Source organism: Dasypus novemcinctus, chromosome 9 (genome assembly GCF_030445035.2).
Source record: "Dasypus novemcinctus isolate mDasNov1 chromosome 9, mDasNov1.1.hap2, whole genome shotgun sequence".
In the NCBI taxonomy this organism is placed as follows: domain Eukaryota; kingdom Metazoa; phylum Chordata; class Mammalia; order Cingulata; family Dasypodidae; genus Dasypus; species Dasypus novemcinctus.
In genome coordinates this window covers 71,495,751-71,506,492 of record NC_080681.1, presented here as the reverse complement: position 1 = coordinate 71,506,492, position 10,742 = coordinate 71,495,751, and positions in this window count along the sequence as shown.

The following is a 10,742-nucleotide window of genomic DNA, read 5'->3' as shown; positions in this document are numbered from 1 at the left end:
GTTCCCATCATCATGACACATCCATTGGATTTGGTAAGTACATCTTTGGGCACCTCTGCACCTCATATACATTGGTTCACATCATGGCCCATACTCTCCTCTATTCCATCATGTAGGCCCTGTGAGGATTTACAATGTCCGGTGATTACCTCTGAAGCACCATCCAGGGCAGCTCCATGTCCCGAAGACGCCTCCACCTCTCATCTCTTCCTGCCTTTCCCCATACCCTTTGTCCATTATGTCCACTTTTCCCAATCCAATGCCACCTCTTCTATGTGGACACTGGATTGGTTGTGTCCATTGCACCTTTATGTCAAGAGGAGGCTCAGATTCCACCTGGATGCTGGATGCAATCCTCCCATTTTCAGTTGTAATCACTCTAGGCTCCATGGTGTGGTGGTTGTCCTTCTTCACCTCCATCTTAGCTGAGTGTGGTAAGTCCAATAAATCAGATTGTAGGTGCTGGAGTCTGTTGAGGCTCAGGATCTGGCTATCACATTGTCAGTCCAGAGATTCAAATCCCCTAAATATATCTTAAACCCCAACATTAACTGCACCTCCAGCACATTAGCATGAAAGTCTTATGAAGGGAGATCCCATCTGAGTCCAGATTCATCACACATAAACACCATTTCCAAAGAGGGGCCATCTGCCCTGGTAGTTAACCCCATCGGCCATGACCATAACTCCCATGGGTCTCTTTAGCCCTCAAAGGAACCAATATCTGGGGGTTGTATCTGCTTTATCTGTCTCTCTGACTCTGCTCAGTTGTGCATGAGGGCAAACCTTCTGCCAGCCTCCAGACTCTTTTTTAGAAACTCGTAGCCATATAAACTCATTTCTCCTTTCCATTTCCCCCTTACTTTAGGTCAAACAGCATTTTAAAGTCATGGTATTTTATGTAGACATGGATATTCTGCTGATCCGCATTGAACCTTCCGTATAAGGTCATTTTCCAGTTGCATCATCAGTTGGTAGTTGATAGTGGTCCCTCGTATCTCTTCTTTCTTGCAACCCCAACCTCATTGTGCTGGAGGCTGAATGCTGGGCAAGTATAGCCAAGAAATGGGGCTTCCTAGCTACACAACTCCCAGTTGAGGGCTACTGAATCTCTGAGGGAGGGTAAGCCTGCCAGCATTTCTCACCTCTCTGTCCCAATTCCCTGCTATAATAGCTCTATTCTAGGCAAGTGCAGCTGAGAAGTTCAGGGATCACTTTCCCCACCCACCCCCACTTGTACGGTGGAAGTGTTAACTCAGACCTGCAGGTTGAGACTGCTGGGGCACCAATTACCTCCCCTTTTACCCTCAGGACAGAGGTCCTAATCAGGAGCAGCAAGCCATGAAGACCAGAGGCTACCGCCCCTGCCCAGGGCCAGCTCATAAAGCAGAAGTGCCAATCCAGAGAAGTGGACCATTGGCCCCAACCCTCAGCTCTGTAGTGTGACACAAAGATTTTGGGCAGGGAAAGAGGCAGGCCAAAAGAAAAGAGAGATGAAGCTCTTCCCAAGAAAACTGGTGATAATTAGAACAAAGTATGGGGAAGTTTAACCTTAAAGGAGCTTTAGAAAACAATGTATATTTTGCTGGTGAGCAATTAAGAGAAGACAAATACCACAGAGAAAATGTGGAATGGGTGTGGGAAGGGTAGCCATGGTGGCTGCTGGGTTTGGGGAATGGGAGGAAGAGATGAGATGTGGAGGCGTTTTCGGGATGAGGAGTTGTCCTGGGTGGTGCTTCACGGACAATTACGGGACATTGTAGATCCCCCCAAGGCCCACTGGATGGAATGTGGGAGAGTGTGGGCTATGATGTGGACCATTGACTATGGGGTGCAGTGATGCTCAGAGATGTACTTACCAGGTGCAATGGATGTGTCACGATGATGGGAGAGAGTGTTGCTGTGGGGGGAGCGGGGGGTGGGGGCGGTGGGGTTGAATGGGATCTCATATTTTTTTAAAGTAATTTTTAAAAATAAATAAATAATTAAAAAAAAAAAAAAAAGAGAAGACAAATAGGTCCATGAGAGCCATAATGTATATCCATGGATTAGTTAGAAATTTTCCAGAGACAACAAAGAAAAGAGACAGCTAAGAAAAGCCCTCCCAGGTTTGTAACAATGAAAACTTTCTGCAAGACTATACAATGGTGGGACAGAAATAAGAAAGACATTCCTATTCTAGAGGGAGAAATTGAATGGAAAAGAGCGGTCAATGTTCCCAGGCATGTCCAAAACTCAGTAAGGAGATCCCCATAAAATTCCAAGTCTAACTTTCTATCCCTTCAACCATATCCATAACTCTTAATATCCATTCCCAATTATATTTCCTGATTTCTATGTGTATAAATTGGAAGGAATCTGTGCAGTTCTTTTGAGTTCAGCATACCTCCACATGGGTTACACTCTGTACCTCATTTCAGGGCCTTCTGGGACCTTAGTTTAGTTATTGTCTGGGTGCAAAGAGTAGTGGTGGGAATGTTGTTTTAGTTTGCTAAAGCTGCCAGAACAACATACCAGAAATGGGTCAGCTTTTACCATGGGGATTTATTAGTTTGCAATCTCATGGCTCTGAGGCTGAGAAAAGAGTCCAAATCAAGACATCATCAAGCAATGCTCTCTCCCTGAAGACTGGCTGCAGGCTATCCTGGAATCATTTTACATGGGAAGATACATGGCAGGGTCTGACAATGTTGCAAAAATGGCGCTTAGTGGGACACGGAGACTAATTGACTATAGACAAAGAAAGATTTATTGAGAAGCTCTCTCAATGGAGAGGGCCTGAAGAACAGATTTCAGCTCCCGCTTGGAAGGGGGGAACTTGAATTTATACAGAACTTTCCTAGGCAGGGAATGATAGTTGGTGGGAGGGGGTAGAGGGTCGAAGTGAAGTGCAGGAGCCAATGGGAAGCCCTTAGAGGTGGAACTTACCCTGATAGTGAGGAGAAGATAGTGGGTTAGGGAGTTGTGGTTTCTTGGAATGCTGCAGGAGCAGATGTTTCTTTGTTTTGTAGGAATTTTATCTCCCTCTGATATGTAGGTGGGGAAGGTTTCCATTTCCTTTTATTCTCCTCTTTCTGTGGTTTCTTTATTTAACCTGTGGGGAAGCACCACATGCATTGGACATGTTGATTTATGGGTGGATGGGGTTAGCCTTTCCCCAGTGCCTATCAGGGGTTATTTGAAGCCTCTTGCACTTCTATATAAATTTGAGATCAGCTTTTCCATTTCTACAAAAATGGCTGCTAGCATTTTGACAGGGATTTTATTGAATCCATAGGTCATTTTGCTTGTATTGCTATCTTAACTATGTTAAGTCTTCCACCCCATGAACACAGGATGTCTTGCCATTTATCTAGGTCTTCTTTAAATTCTTTCAGCAATGTTTTGTAGGTGTCAGTGTATGAGTCATTTATATCCATACTTAAATTCATTCTTAGACAATTTATTCTTTTAGACAATGTTGTAAATAGAAATAATTTCAAAATTTCTATTTCAAATTATTCGTTGTTAGTGTAAGGAAACACAACTGATTTTTGTACAACCTTATACCCTGCCAATTTGATGAAACTGTTTATAACTCTAGTAGTTTGCTTTTTTTTTTTTTAGTAGGCTGCCTTTTATCTTTTTTTAAATAAAGATACATAGATCACACAAAATGTTTCCTTAAAAAATATGAGAGGGAAGCGGACTTGGCCCAGTGGTTAGGGGGTCTGTCTACTGATGTGGGCTATGGGTGGAAGGCTCTTTGTCTCTTCAGAGATAACTAAGTTGTTTGACTTGTGGGTGTGAAACGGTAAGAGGCTGCAGTCCTGCTCTTAGGGACCAGCAGGCTCCAGTCCCAGGAAATGTTTAACAAAGCAAGGGCTATAAACTTTAAGTATTTAGGGGAAATGCAAAAACCAAGGCTTATCTAAAATGTCTGGAGTCCTTGCTAAAAGCTTACCTAAGATGTGAAAGAGATATATGCTAATTGAAGCCTATTGAGAACTGAAACAAAGGGACCATTTGGCCTTTCCTCTCTGTATAAAAGACGTTTGAAAATCTTGTTCGGGGCTCGGGATTCAAACAGAAAGCTCCCGAGTCCGGCCGGCCGTCAATAAACCATTTTTCCTTCTCAAAATCATTCCTGAGTACTGGCCTCTCTATTCTCAAATAATTGAACTTCTCTTAAATTCCACAACATTAATGGCGACCACGAAGGGACAAAAGTGAAGGCCAGAGACGGTAGCATTTTGCTGCCCCTTCCAAATCCCCGAGGAAGCCGGGAGGACTCGGGTGAACCCCAAATCTGGGCGCCCCTGGATTAAATTTAATCCAGAAAAGATGTGGGCTCCACCAGAATCTTCCCGACAAAATCAAGGGGCAATGGAAGGTCTGAAGAGAAAGATTCTGGGAACGAAAAAGAGCTCCGAACAGGGAAGAAGGTAAGACTCCCCGGGTGAGCAGAGTCTGGAAGGCCCTAGCTTTAATTGCTAGGAAGGGGAGGCTGATCACCTCCCGAGAGAACCCTAGTAGCCCCAGAAGGCTGGGGGGAAGCCGTTCTCTCTAGGCTTGGGAAAAGGAGGAAAACCGGGGAAAAGCCCTGGTGTTTTGGGTTTGTCTAACTGCATGTTAGAATCTGGTACTGGTCTTATATCCACTAAAGGAGTGGAGTCTCGATTTTAATAGGAAGGGTATTTATAGGTTCGAGTCCTAATATCCTGGAAATTGGTCTAGATTAAGGAAAACAAAACTTGGTTACAGGAAAATGGATCGGCTTTTCTGGTGGAGCTTGGTCTGGGTGTAAAGTTTAAACAGTGAAAAAGTCTAGCTGAAATCTTTTGTTATGGTGCTAATTTGTGAATGAATTTGCTTTATACCAAATGTTAAGTGTTCTGAGGTTTGTGATGGCTGTGGGGGCAGCCATGGTGAAAATAAATATATAAACTTGTGAGTCAGATTAGTGACCTTTGTGCTTCTGTCTGTGTCAGCTCAATGTTAGTGTTGGAGTTGTGTCCTTACATGAAGTAGAATTACAGCTGAGCTGGAGCCCTCCCTTGCCATTGGCAAGGGGGTGAAATGATTCTGGGGCAAAAGCTGAGGAGTCTAGGTGTTTGTGCATGTTCTGGTGTCTTGTCTCTGGTCTGGCCCTTTGCCGGGGCTTGGAGGCCATCTGTGTCGGCGCCAAGCACCCAAGTCTGTTGGGAATGTCCCAGTCAGGGCGGCTGGGTTCCTGGGAGAGTTGCCAAATTTGAGTAGGTTCTGTCTGCCCATTTTGGCTGAAAGCTGGAAAGGGGGGAGCGGCTTGCCCCTTTCCAGTGAGTCCACCCTTCTATTCATAAGCCGCATTCCTGTTTGCCTGGAAGGGGGGGAAGTGAAGGAGGTGAAAAGCAGAATCAGAATAAATACAGTAAAGTTCCCTCCTTAGGGTGTCAAAGCCAAAATACGTTTGCATTCTGCTCAGGTTCTTAGAAGGTATTGTAGTAACCTTAAGTAAGAGAATGTGTTCTGTGAAGGTAAACTTTGTATTAAGGGTATAAATAATTATAAAAGTTTTACAAAGCATTGTTTAAGGTATTTAAGTGGCTAATTGCAGAAAGTCATTATTTAACAAAACTGAATTGATAATAATAATAATAAAAGGCAATTTTATAACAAACTTATTCGGCAGCCAATCTCCCCTGCCAACTTGCTTCCAAAAAAACTGTTTCTGGTATTACATGCTACTAAGTATTTAAAGTGAAGAAAAGTTCATTATTTTAACAAACTTGGTTAGTATTAATGGCAATTATATGTTGTAAGAAGTTTGCCTGGTAACTTAGTATGTGGGATATATGGAATGTGTTTTTATTGTTAAGGAAACAGAAGATGATTTTGTCCTAAGATAAAATGATTGATTATTGGAAAGAGTAGAGTGTGGGACAGAACCTGAATGAATACTGAAAGTGTAGAAGGTTTGTGGAAGAGAAATTTTTATGATTAAATTGAGTAAGATCAATATACAAAGAAAATATTTTATCAATAGCTTCTTGTGCTTTAACCTCATCATATCCTCAATGTTTGAAGAAGAGTCTTACCTCTTTTAAAAGAACATTTTATGTTCTAGAAATCAAATCCTGAAAAGTAGCCTTTTATTTCAAACTAACTGCAAGAGATTTATTCTTTCACTTTAAAGGAAAAATTAAAGTAATGGTTAAGTTCATTTAATATGTTATAAGTTGAATGAAAGGTATTTAAAGGTGTTATAAAATTAATAGGTTTTAAAAAAAATTAATAAAAACTGTAACTAAGAGTTAAAATCATTTATAAATGCATTTATATTGTAAAACAGTGGAAAGACAATAACTGAGATTATAGCTGGGTGAATTTAGCCTGAAACTATTATTTAAGTGTAAATTCTACACTAACCTTTCCTTTGTTTATGGTTACTTCAAGCCTAACCTCACCCTTTGCCTTTGCCTATGGTTATTTCATAATTGAGAAGAGCTGGGACATCACTGTCTCCTCTTCTGGTATTAGTAACCCTTTCTCTCATGAATTCAAGTGTAAACTAAATAAATGGCTGCCTGATAGAATAAGGTTAAATGACCACTGGAGTTTTATTATCTCCAAAACCAAAAGGGGGGTGGAGGGGGAAAAGTCTCCTGCCTTGACGGTCAGTGTTCCTAAGAGTGGCAATTCATGAGAGAAAGCAGTCTGTCTCCCTGAGGCTTCAAATAGCCTCAGTAAATATATATAAAACTAATCTTGTTGCTTATCCAAAATTCTGCTAATTTCAAGGTAAAATATAAAGTTCTAAAACAAAATGGTGCTAAGGCATTGAGAACATTTTGGTTATTACAATCCATTAAGTAAGAAAGAAAATTCTTGTGGTAAACTGCATGGTCATAGTGCAAATTAAGAAGAGTTTCAAAAGTCTTTGAAAAGTTTAAAGTAACTAAAGTCATGTTGTTGTGTCAAACTATTCATGTCTGCCTATTTGCTCAAATTGTTAAAAAATATGCAGTTATATTTATAAATATTCTTAAAGCCCAAATTGAACTAAGCAGGATGAAAAAGTCATAGAAATCTGATTATGGAAACAATTGGGAAAGGGCCTCCTCTTTGCAAGAGCTTTTAAGGCAAGACTAGGTGTGGCAGATTAAACCTATCTACTAGGCTAGGGAATTAAGAATCAGTTTGCCTGGTAATTTCCCAGTTTAAACCTTTGTCAGCCATAAATTGGAAAAAAAAAACAAAAAAACAAAACAAAGATTAGGTTAATTTTCACAGAAGAAAAATGTTGATGTAACCCGGCGGCCTGCTGCCTCAGTCTCCCACTCCCGGGTTGGACAGCAGTGGAGGAGACCAGTTTAGGCCAGTCCTATGGGCAGTGGAAGGATGCCCAAGAAGGAGCTAACTAAGTCGGTGCCATTTCAGCACTAAATTCTATTCCTTATTTGACAAAGGGGGGGAGCAGGTAAAAACTAAAATGGTTGGAATGTGATAGAAGAAGCAGTTAAATCAAACTTTTGCGTGGGAAAGTTAAATCTCAGATAAGCTGTAACTTCTGAAGTATCCAATCTATGGAAAAACAGGAAGAGCTTGCATGCTAGGCTTAGGGGTATAAATTGTGTCATTTTTCTTTGTTCGGGGCACCAGCCATATCTGGCTCTGCGCCCCTTCTTGCAAGATTGAGAATAAAGTATTTTCTTCTCCACAATCTGGTGAGCCTTATTTTCTTCCAGAAGATTTCTTTCCAACAAAATAAGGTAATTAGTGGCTCTATTAACAAATTTCAGTAAGTAAAGGAAAGTCCATAAAAACTATGGAGAGATCTTTCCTGGGTTATGATTTTAAAAAAATTAAGTAATTGTGTAATGTGTTTTGAAACCTGGAAGTCAGTATGCATGTGTTTTAAAACCTGGTAGTCAGTTATGCTTTTAAATTAATAATTTTCATAACTTAAAGAAAAGAAGTTTTTAGCTTCCTGTAAGGGAAAAAGAGAACATTCCTTGCATAAACTATTATGGTTTCAATTTTATTTAACTTGAGTGTAATCTCCCATAGTTAATTTATAAACTAAATTAACATATGTACAAAATCTTTACAGTAATGAAAATTGTAAGTGAAAATTGTAAGTTCACATTGGTGAAATTAGGCTAAAGGGAAAAGATTGTAGATAGGCTCTCTTAAATAGAGAGTAAATTTCTTTCATTGGTAATTGTAATTTAGTAAGTTTATTTAAACATGAGGTGTCTAGTCAATGCGGTTATAGTCAATTATAAAGAGTTTGTAAAACATCTTCCAAACTGAAAATGTTTAAATAGTTCTAGTTGTAGAAGTTATTGTTAACTAAAGAAACTTAGATTGGTATTGGTAGCAGAAATAACTTCATAATAATAAACCTGTCTGAAGGCCACTGCAAAATACACATTTAAGTAAATGGTAATAAAAAGTTGTCTTGATTCTATTGGAAAAATTGTTTTCATTCTAACAATGAAAAATAATATTTTTCCTCTATTACTAAAGTAAAGCACCTACTGTTATCTTCATAGTAAAATTCTGTAAGTAAATAGTCATTTGATATATGTATTGCGTTAAGTTGTTTAAAATATATATAAAACAAGGAATAAACTTTAACATTGTCAAACTCTTGTGCATTCGAACCAGGCCTTGTATACATTACAGGTGGCCTCTCCATGTGAGTTATTGGCTAGGCTGGTCACTGACCCCTCAATTAAAAATATGTGCTATATCAGTCTCTGGTTCTGCTCCTGAAGTCGATGGAAACTATATTGCAGTTTCAAGCTCCTGCAGCCAATAATGACTCGGTACAGCCAAGTGTACAATGGATATCGCCTCCAGACTGGCACTGTTCCATGGTGCCAGAGAGCACTATGCACCAGGCTAGTAGAATACTGGAAAATCTCTGGAATACTGGAAGGATGCTGCAACTTGCTCACTGCGTTGAAGAACATGCTAAGTGGAGCCATGATACCAGGAGACTGTAAGTAAAACTTAAACACAATTGGCATTATGGCCTGCTCTCATGGAGAGATAACATGTAAAGTATTACAAACCTGAAACTCAAAACTAATAATGGCAACTCTGAATCCTTATGCATTAAGTAATACATTAGTTAATATTAAGTGCTGTACTTTTATCCTGTACTAAATATATGCCTAATAATTGTAATGTTATCTTTTCTATTTTGGATCAAGTGCAGAAGTATATTAGACATGTTAAATTCCTGGTAAAATGATTTTCTAAACAGTTAATAACATGTCTATAGAATAAGGTGGCAGTCTCAGCCAGTCTCAAGTTAGCAAAAGTGAGGCTTGCTTGCTGATGGTGAGTCACCTATTGAACAAGTCAAAATTGCTAGAAATTGTACAATGAAAACCAAGGTGTAAAAATCTTTATTCTGTAGTTCTGATCACTCCCACAGGTGAAAACTAAGAGTATTTCCAAATTAGTGTTCTAATCCTGAGTGAAGCCAGTTGCCCAAGGAGTGCCAGTTCACCAGGAGCATCTGACAAAGCGAATGACTGTCAATCATTGAACAGCTTGGAATGTGTCTTCAGACAAAGCTAAGTGTCTGTTGCAATTTCTCTCTAAAGATGGATAACTTAAAAAAGAACATATATGCTGTTCCCACCAGCTTTTAAGGAATGCCATCTTTATAGGCACCTAACCTTGTCTACCTCTGTAATCCAATGTGTCCTCTTTTAAAAACAGGTATTCCAAAATTTTAATTAAGTTTGTTTCTTTCAGAGTGAACATCTTATTAACCATATGAAAACTTCATCCAACTTCGTACAGAATGCCAGATCCATCTTCCTCCAGTTAGAATAAATTAAAGAGTTTTTACACCTTATCAGGCAATGACTACAGCCCATGGCCAGCAGGAAGCAGTTACAGAAAAGAGATCGTCTCCCTTCAGCACCCCTTTTAAATTAAAGGTGTAAACTCTTTAAGAGTAAAATAAAAGTAATAGATGGATCTGGAACCTGACTGGAAATCCACGTGAGTGCCAGTGGCAGCAGAATAACTGCGGGAGGCCCCTGCCCAAGATTCTGCTGTCCAGAATGAAAAGTTCTAAACTTCTAAAAACGGTCCTTGATGCTGTACTAAAGACTGATAAATAATCAGTCAAGACAACAAACAGTCATCCACCTCATAGCTACAACAATAATTATGCCAAAGCTTAGCAAGTAAACTTTGACAAAGGGGGGGAATGATGTGGGCTATGGGTGGAAGGCTCTTTGTCTCTTCAGAGATAACTAAGTTGTTTGACTTGTGGGTGTGAAACGGTAAGAGGCTGCAGTCCTGCTCTTAGGGACCAGCAGGCTCCAGTCCCAGGAAATGTTTAACAAAGCAAGGGCTATAAACTTTAAGTATTTAGGGGAAATGCAAAAACCAAGGCTTATCTAAAATGTCTGGAGTCCTTGCTAAAAGCTTACCTAAGATGTGAAAGAGATATATGCTAATTGAAGCCTATTGAGAACTGAAACAAAGGGACCATTTGGCCTTTCCTCTCTGTATAAAAGACGTTTGAAAATCTTGTTCGGGGCTCGGGATTCAAACAGAAAGCTCCCGAGTCCGGCCGGCCGTCAATAAACCATTTTTCCTTCTCAAAATCATTCCTGAGTCCTGGCCTCTCTATTCTCAAATAATTGAACTTCTCTTAAATTCCACAACACTACTATATGGGAGGTCCGCGGTTCAAACCCTGGGCCTCCTTGACCCGTGTGGAGCTGGCCCATGCACAGTGCTGAGGC